The sequence below is a fragment of the Alexandromys fortis genome, unplaced genomic scaffold (assembly GCF_014885135.2).
Source record: "Alexandromys fortis isolate MF-2015 unplaced genomic scaffold, M_Fortis_MF-2015_v1.1 scaffold_57, whole genome shotgun sequence".
In the NCBI taxonomy this organism is placed as follows: Eukaryota; Metazoa; Chordata; class Mammalia; order Rodentia; family Cricetidae; genus Alexandromys; species Alexandromys fortis.
Window position 1 is genome coordinate 7,204,078 of NW_026067941.1, and position 6,273 is coordinate 7,210,350.

Below are 6,273 nucleotides of genomic sequence, written 5' to 3' on the forward strand. Positions count from 1 at the left end.
TGTTTATTATTGTAGGTTTTCTTTTAGCATTGAAGTGTGTATAACAGGGTGTCTAACGGAGCTCTTGTGAAGCTCGGGTATCTTGAACCTGGAGTTACAGGTATTTGTGAGTCGCCTGATGTTGGTGTTGGGATTTGAACTAGATTCTTCATGATAGCGCAGCAAGTTCTTACCGTTGAACCATCGTCTCTCCAGCTCCTGAATAGCTATTTAAAACACAGATTCCTTGCAGGGTCCTTCCACACCGCCTGAGTCTGCAGAGGCACGGGAGGTCACTGCTATTGTAACCAGTGCTCCAGGGTAGGGTTATCAGACAAAAGAGATGACTCAGTTAACTCTGACATCAGATGAGCAAGACAAGTCTCGTGTTTGCAAGGCAGGAGGCTTGCCAGCTGAGCTATTTTCTCCCTAACACCATGAAAATGCATCTTAAAAGGCACAGAACTGTGATTTCCAGGTGGGTATGGGGTGACCAATGCCTGTAACCCCAGCACTGAGAGGTGGAGGCTAGAGGATCAGGAGTTTAAAACCATCTTCATCTGCATATATTTCAAGGAAAGCCTCTTTTTAAAAAAATCTATCTATCTATCTATCTATCTATCTATCTATCTATCTATCTATCTATCTATCTATCTATCTATTATGTACACAGTGTTCTGCCTGTATGTATACCTGCAGGCCAGAAGAGGACACCAGACCTCATTATGGATGATTGTGAGCCCACCATGTGGTTGCTGGGAATTGAACTTAGGACCTCTGGAAGAGCAGTCAGTGCTCTTAACCACTGAATTATCTCTCCAGTTCAAAAAAATCTTTCTAAAACAAAAAGTACAAATAAAACACCCAGGCTGTGCTAGTGTACGATTTTAATCCCAGCACTTGGGAGGCAGAGGCAGGTGAATCTCTGCAAGTTCAAAGCCAGCCTAGTCTACAGAGTGAGTAGCAGAGAGATCCGGTCTTGAAAAAAAACAAAAATCAAACTAAGACCACCATCACCACCAACAACAAAAACCTAATAAAACAAAACACATGAAAAAAAGGGAAGAAATGATGAAAGAGAAGGGTGCAAAAACCATCAGAGGCTTATGAGGGACACATGAGCAGAACAGAGTCTGCTGGATTTGATGGCAAGGGTGCCTCTTCTGAGGAAGGTTTTGAGAAGGTAGGAAGGATGACAGAAAAGACAGCAGAGGTTTGGATTGTACTTGGGACATGAACAGAGGTAGTGGGTGGAGACAATTCTGTTAGTGAAGGTTGGTGGTGGCAAAGGTGCTGTGGATCAGACATACATCACGGCACCTGGGTATGTTCCTGTCCTCGAATCCTCCATCCTCACTTTCCTAACACCAAAGCCAGCTGGGTTTCCTCCTCCCCTTTGCCTCTGCTGCCTCAAATCTGCCGTCTTCAGCTGCTCCTCACTTTCCATTTTTCAGCAGGAGCTGTTTCCCACCCAATAGATTTATATATTGAAGTCTTCTCTCCCAGGACCTCAGCGGGAAACAGGGTCATTTAGCTGAGAAGAGGCCATACTAATGCAATATAGTTGGTATCTCCAGAAAAAGAAGACATTTGCAGAGACCTGTGCTCAGAGAAAATGCCAGAACTTGAAGGCAGAGATTGGGAGAATGCACCCAGAAGGCAAACAAACAAACAAACCAAATCAATTATGGAGGATGCCAGCAAGCTAGGAGAAGCTAGGGGTAGGGCAAAGAGTAGATGCTTTCCTAAGAAGCCAACCCTCCTGACGCTGTGATCTTGAATGTCTGGTCTCCAGAACTGAGGGGATAATTGAAGCCACTCAGTCTGTGGGACTCTGCCCTGGCAGCCCTTCTGACCTAGTAAGCTGCCTTCCTGGGAGGGCTCTGCCACCCTGCGTGGTCAGCACAGTATGCTTGTGCCTTTAGCACCCGCCTTTTCCTGTGACTGCCATATGAGGTCTTCCTTTGTAGGACTCTAGCACTTGGTGTGAGAAAGACAGAGCTGGAGTGTCAGAACCACAGTGGGAGAGGCTCCAGGGAGAAGATCTGCAAACACTGTCTGAGTCTCTCTGTCTCTGTTGTTAGCGGGCCTGCGCTCTTGAGTTCAGTTCTGTGGGCTTCAGGAGACACTGTGTATCCTTCTGCGCTCATAGGTTCAATTCTGTAGGCTTCAGGAGACACTATGTATCCTTCTCGTGTGTCTGCTGTCCTTTTGCCATACTTTAGTGTTCTAGTTTCAGTTCAATTGCTGTGATGAAATGATAGAAAGCATCTCAGAGGAGAAAGGGTTTATTCCGGGTTACAGTCCATCACTGAGGGGAAGTCCAGGCAGGAATTCAAGGCAGCTCGTCACGTCACATCTGTGGTCTAGAGCAGAGAGGAATCAGTGTGCTCACATTCCTTGTTTGCTTGTGCTTAACTTGACCTCTCTTACACAGTTTAGAACTCCCTGCTTAGTGAGTAATGCCACCCACACTGGGCTGGGTCTTTCCACATCAATTGCCAATCAAGACACTCCCCCGTCCTCTAGATACCCTCACAGGCTAACCTGATCTACATAGTCCCTCAGTTAAGGTTGTCTTGGGTTAACATATCTGCATGGCACATTCTTTACTCAAAATGCAAGTGGCAGAAAGCCCAAGTCCTACCACGTCTTTGGATTCCTTTGAAATAAGAGCTAGACTTTGGTGTCCCTGCACTGTCACAACACCCCTGGTGCCAGAAGGCCATTTCAAACTCCTTGGTGGAACACCCTAAGCCAGGCGAGCTACCCAGCTCTCTGGAGTGATCAGATGTAGAAAGAAGATCAGATACCCACTGCGGTCCTTAATCCTCTCACTCTTCTCTCTTTCCCCCACTTTGGGCTGGGTGTGGAGGCTCAGCAGCCGTGTGTGTGTCAGGGCGGTCAGTGTAGCATCAGGGAAAGAATGAAAAAGCCCAGAATGCATGAGGAAATGTACTGGGGCCCTGGCCAGCATCAGAAAGAGACAGAGAAGACATGGAGGAGGTTGCATCTTTCTGAGTCAAGGGGCTCAGCTCTAACTCACTCAGGGAGTCAGATCTAAAATATCCTCTGGTTCTGTATTGACTGTTCAGAGGACTGGGGCTCTGGGAAGGAAAAGCACATTATCTCATTTAGGGAATAATTATTTCTCCCATCTTTAGCATGGCCTAAGGTGAATCAGCCTTTCTGAGGAGTGGTCCCTTGGCCAGATGATTGATAGGCCCAATGGATAACTCTTACATTTTGGGTAGCTTGAAATGTCAGGTCTCTACCCAAGGCTAGAGGTAGAGTCCCTTTTTTTTTGACAGGAAGAAATAGATTTCCCTTAGTAGGTTTCAGTAGAATCCAGTCAAGGCTATTGTAACGTTCCCCGTCCTGAAAAGGTCACTCTACCATCATTTAGGAGATAGGCTGAAATCGGGGAATAGATAGAAACCATTTGCATCGTGAAAATCCAGAGATTAAGTTCCAAGATTGCTGGGATTAGTGTCTGGACTGGTCTCCAGCCATGCCCTTGCGTATAGCCTCAAGGCAGGGGCACTCATTTACCAGGAGCTGAGAAACCAGAGCTCTCTCTTGGTGAGACCAGAGAGCCAAGGGCGCTGGAGCTGCTGCTTTCCGGCTTCTGCCCCAGCTGCCTGTCCAGTTTCCATCTCTGGTTCTCAGCATGAGTACCGCCTAGCTCTGCAGTCTCCTGGATGATTTGAACTGCTTTCTGATGTTGTAGCTGCTCAGGTCTTTATTTTCAATACGCTGCCCCTGCAGGCGAGCATTTGAACTGTTACGGTGGTGCAATGCCTCCGAGGGGCCAAGCTCCGTCACCATTCCTGTAGCTTGTTTTTTTTTTTTTTAAGTAGATTTTTTTTATATTTATTTATTTATTATGTGTACAGCATTCTTTCCATGTGTGCCCGCAAAGCCAGAAGGGGGCGCCAGATCTCATTATAGATGGCTGTGAGCCACCATGTGGTGGCTGGGAATTGAACTCAGGACCTTTGGAAGAGCAGTCAGTGCTCTTAACCACTGAGCCATCTCTCCAGCCCCTGTAGCTTGTTTTTAAAAGCGCGTGTTTCTAAACACCTCAGAGCAGATTCAGTCGAGCGGAACAGCTGAGCTGATGGGTGGTCACAATTTCAAATGTGATGGGTGGCTCCCAACGACCCAGTCGAGGCTGGGCAAGCAGTGTCTAAGGGTCATTCCCTTCAGCCTCACCAGGGCCCCATGCTATCAATCTCCTTAGCTTTTAAACAGCAGACAGATGAAAATATTGAATTTCAACGTGCGTTTCGTTAATTATGCATGAGTGTGAGGTTGAACGTCTTTTCATTTGTTGATGGTGTTCCTGAGAATTGTCTGGGCCGGCTTCATGACCCGGCTAAAGGGCCCCTGAGAACACCTAATGCCAGTTCCAGATCACTAGCTGGTTCCCGGAAGTGGCCGGCAGGAACCCTGGTCACGCCATAGAGTTCACTGGTCAAGGAAATCTGACAGTAACGGGCTTGTTTGCCTGTGTGCGTTTACCACAGCCTGATTCCACATAGAGGAACAATTATGACCACTTGAATTTGTGACTATGTCCCCCGCCCCGGGCATCCTAGGCCTTTCTAGGGCCACAGGCACACAGGAGAACAAGTGGGTGGTTCCTTTTGGCATGGCTCCTCTGCCCCCGTTCCTCCACCTGCTCAAAGGTTTAGAGGCAGCTGTGGGAGCGTGACCCACCATCCCCATCTCATTCTGGACAACATTGAGCACTGTGAGTGGCCAACAGGCTCGTGTGTTTGTTCTGTCATTGAATGCTTGTCTCTGGCGCTCTAGAAATACTTGCCAGGTCTGAGATCAAAGTCTGACACGTCCTTCCGACTCTGGGACGATGTCACCCAGTGGCTTAGTGAATACTTGCTCATAGATAATGCCAAAATGAGGCAATGGGCAGGGTGCTTGGCTCACCATGTCTCCTTTATTCTCTTTCTCTCCTAGACAGTAGTTGACAAAATTTAAATATTAAGGAAAGTGGAAATACAAATACAGAATGTTGTGATTAATCTTCACTGTCAATTTGACTGGATCTAGAGTCACTGTGGGAACACTTCCCTTGTTTCTCCAGAGAGACTTAACTGTGGGGAGGACCTGCCCTAAATGCAGGCAGCCCCATCCCCTGGACTGAATGAAAGGAGGAAAGGAGCTGAGCGCCAGTATCCATTGCTCTCTGACAATGAATACAATGTGACTGGCTGCCTCAGGCTCCTGCTGCCCTTCATTCTCCCCCAAGATGGACTGGACCTTCAAACTGCAAGCCAGGGGCTGGAGAGATGATCAGACAGGAGTCCTCAGAATGGCTAAATCCATTCACCGGAGCTGGAGAGATGACTCAGAGGTTAAGAGTGCCTGTTGCTCTCGCAGAGCACCCAGGCTCCATCTTCAGCATCCACGTGGCAGCTCACAACCATCTATAACTCCAGTACCAGGGGAGGCTGGCATTCTCTTCTGATCTCCTCAGGCACCAGGTGTGTACATGGAGAGCTTAAATATATACAAGCCAAAACATGCATACATGTAAAAGAATAAAATAAATGGAAAACGTTTTAACTGAAATCCACTCACGGATTAATAGCTTCCCCAGGAGTGGCATTGTTATAAAGCTCAAGCTACCTCTCATGTGCTTCCATTTTCTTGCCATGGGACTCTTGCCACCATATTATGACACAGCACAAGGCTCTCACCAGGAGCCAAGCAGGCACCAGCACCCAGTCCTCTTGCTTTGCAGGCATGTCATCCTCACGCTGGCTGGTCTGGTTTCTGCAGGTCCTGGGCTAGTGTGGGGCGGTCCTGACCAGCCCCTGCAGCTCTGATGTCACCTAGCTCCTTAGGTGAGGTGTCTTAGGCACGTGTCTCCCATGCTTGCAACTCTCTTGTGGCTCTCAAGGCTATTTGTTCCCTGGGGCATAAGGCATAAGGCAGCTCTCATTTAGTAAAGGATTCACCTGTAGCTGGGCTGGGCCTTGCAGAGACAAATGAGTCCCTGGCGGCGGCCCAGAAGGTGGCTTCCCATCAGGCGTGCTGATGAGGCAACCTTGGGTTTTAGAAAACATTCCTGCTGTTTGCATGGATGTTTACTGCAGACCTGGAGAAAAGCCACCTGTGGGAAAAATGCCTCCCTGAGTCATCAGTGTTAGAGCACACATGGCCTTTGTTGGGAGTCCCACCCTGTTATGTTGGGATATAGTGGCCTCCAAAAACCCCATACATTAAAAGTCTGGTTCTCAAGTGCTATTGAATGGTGATTTGATCCCT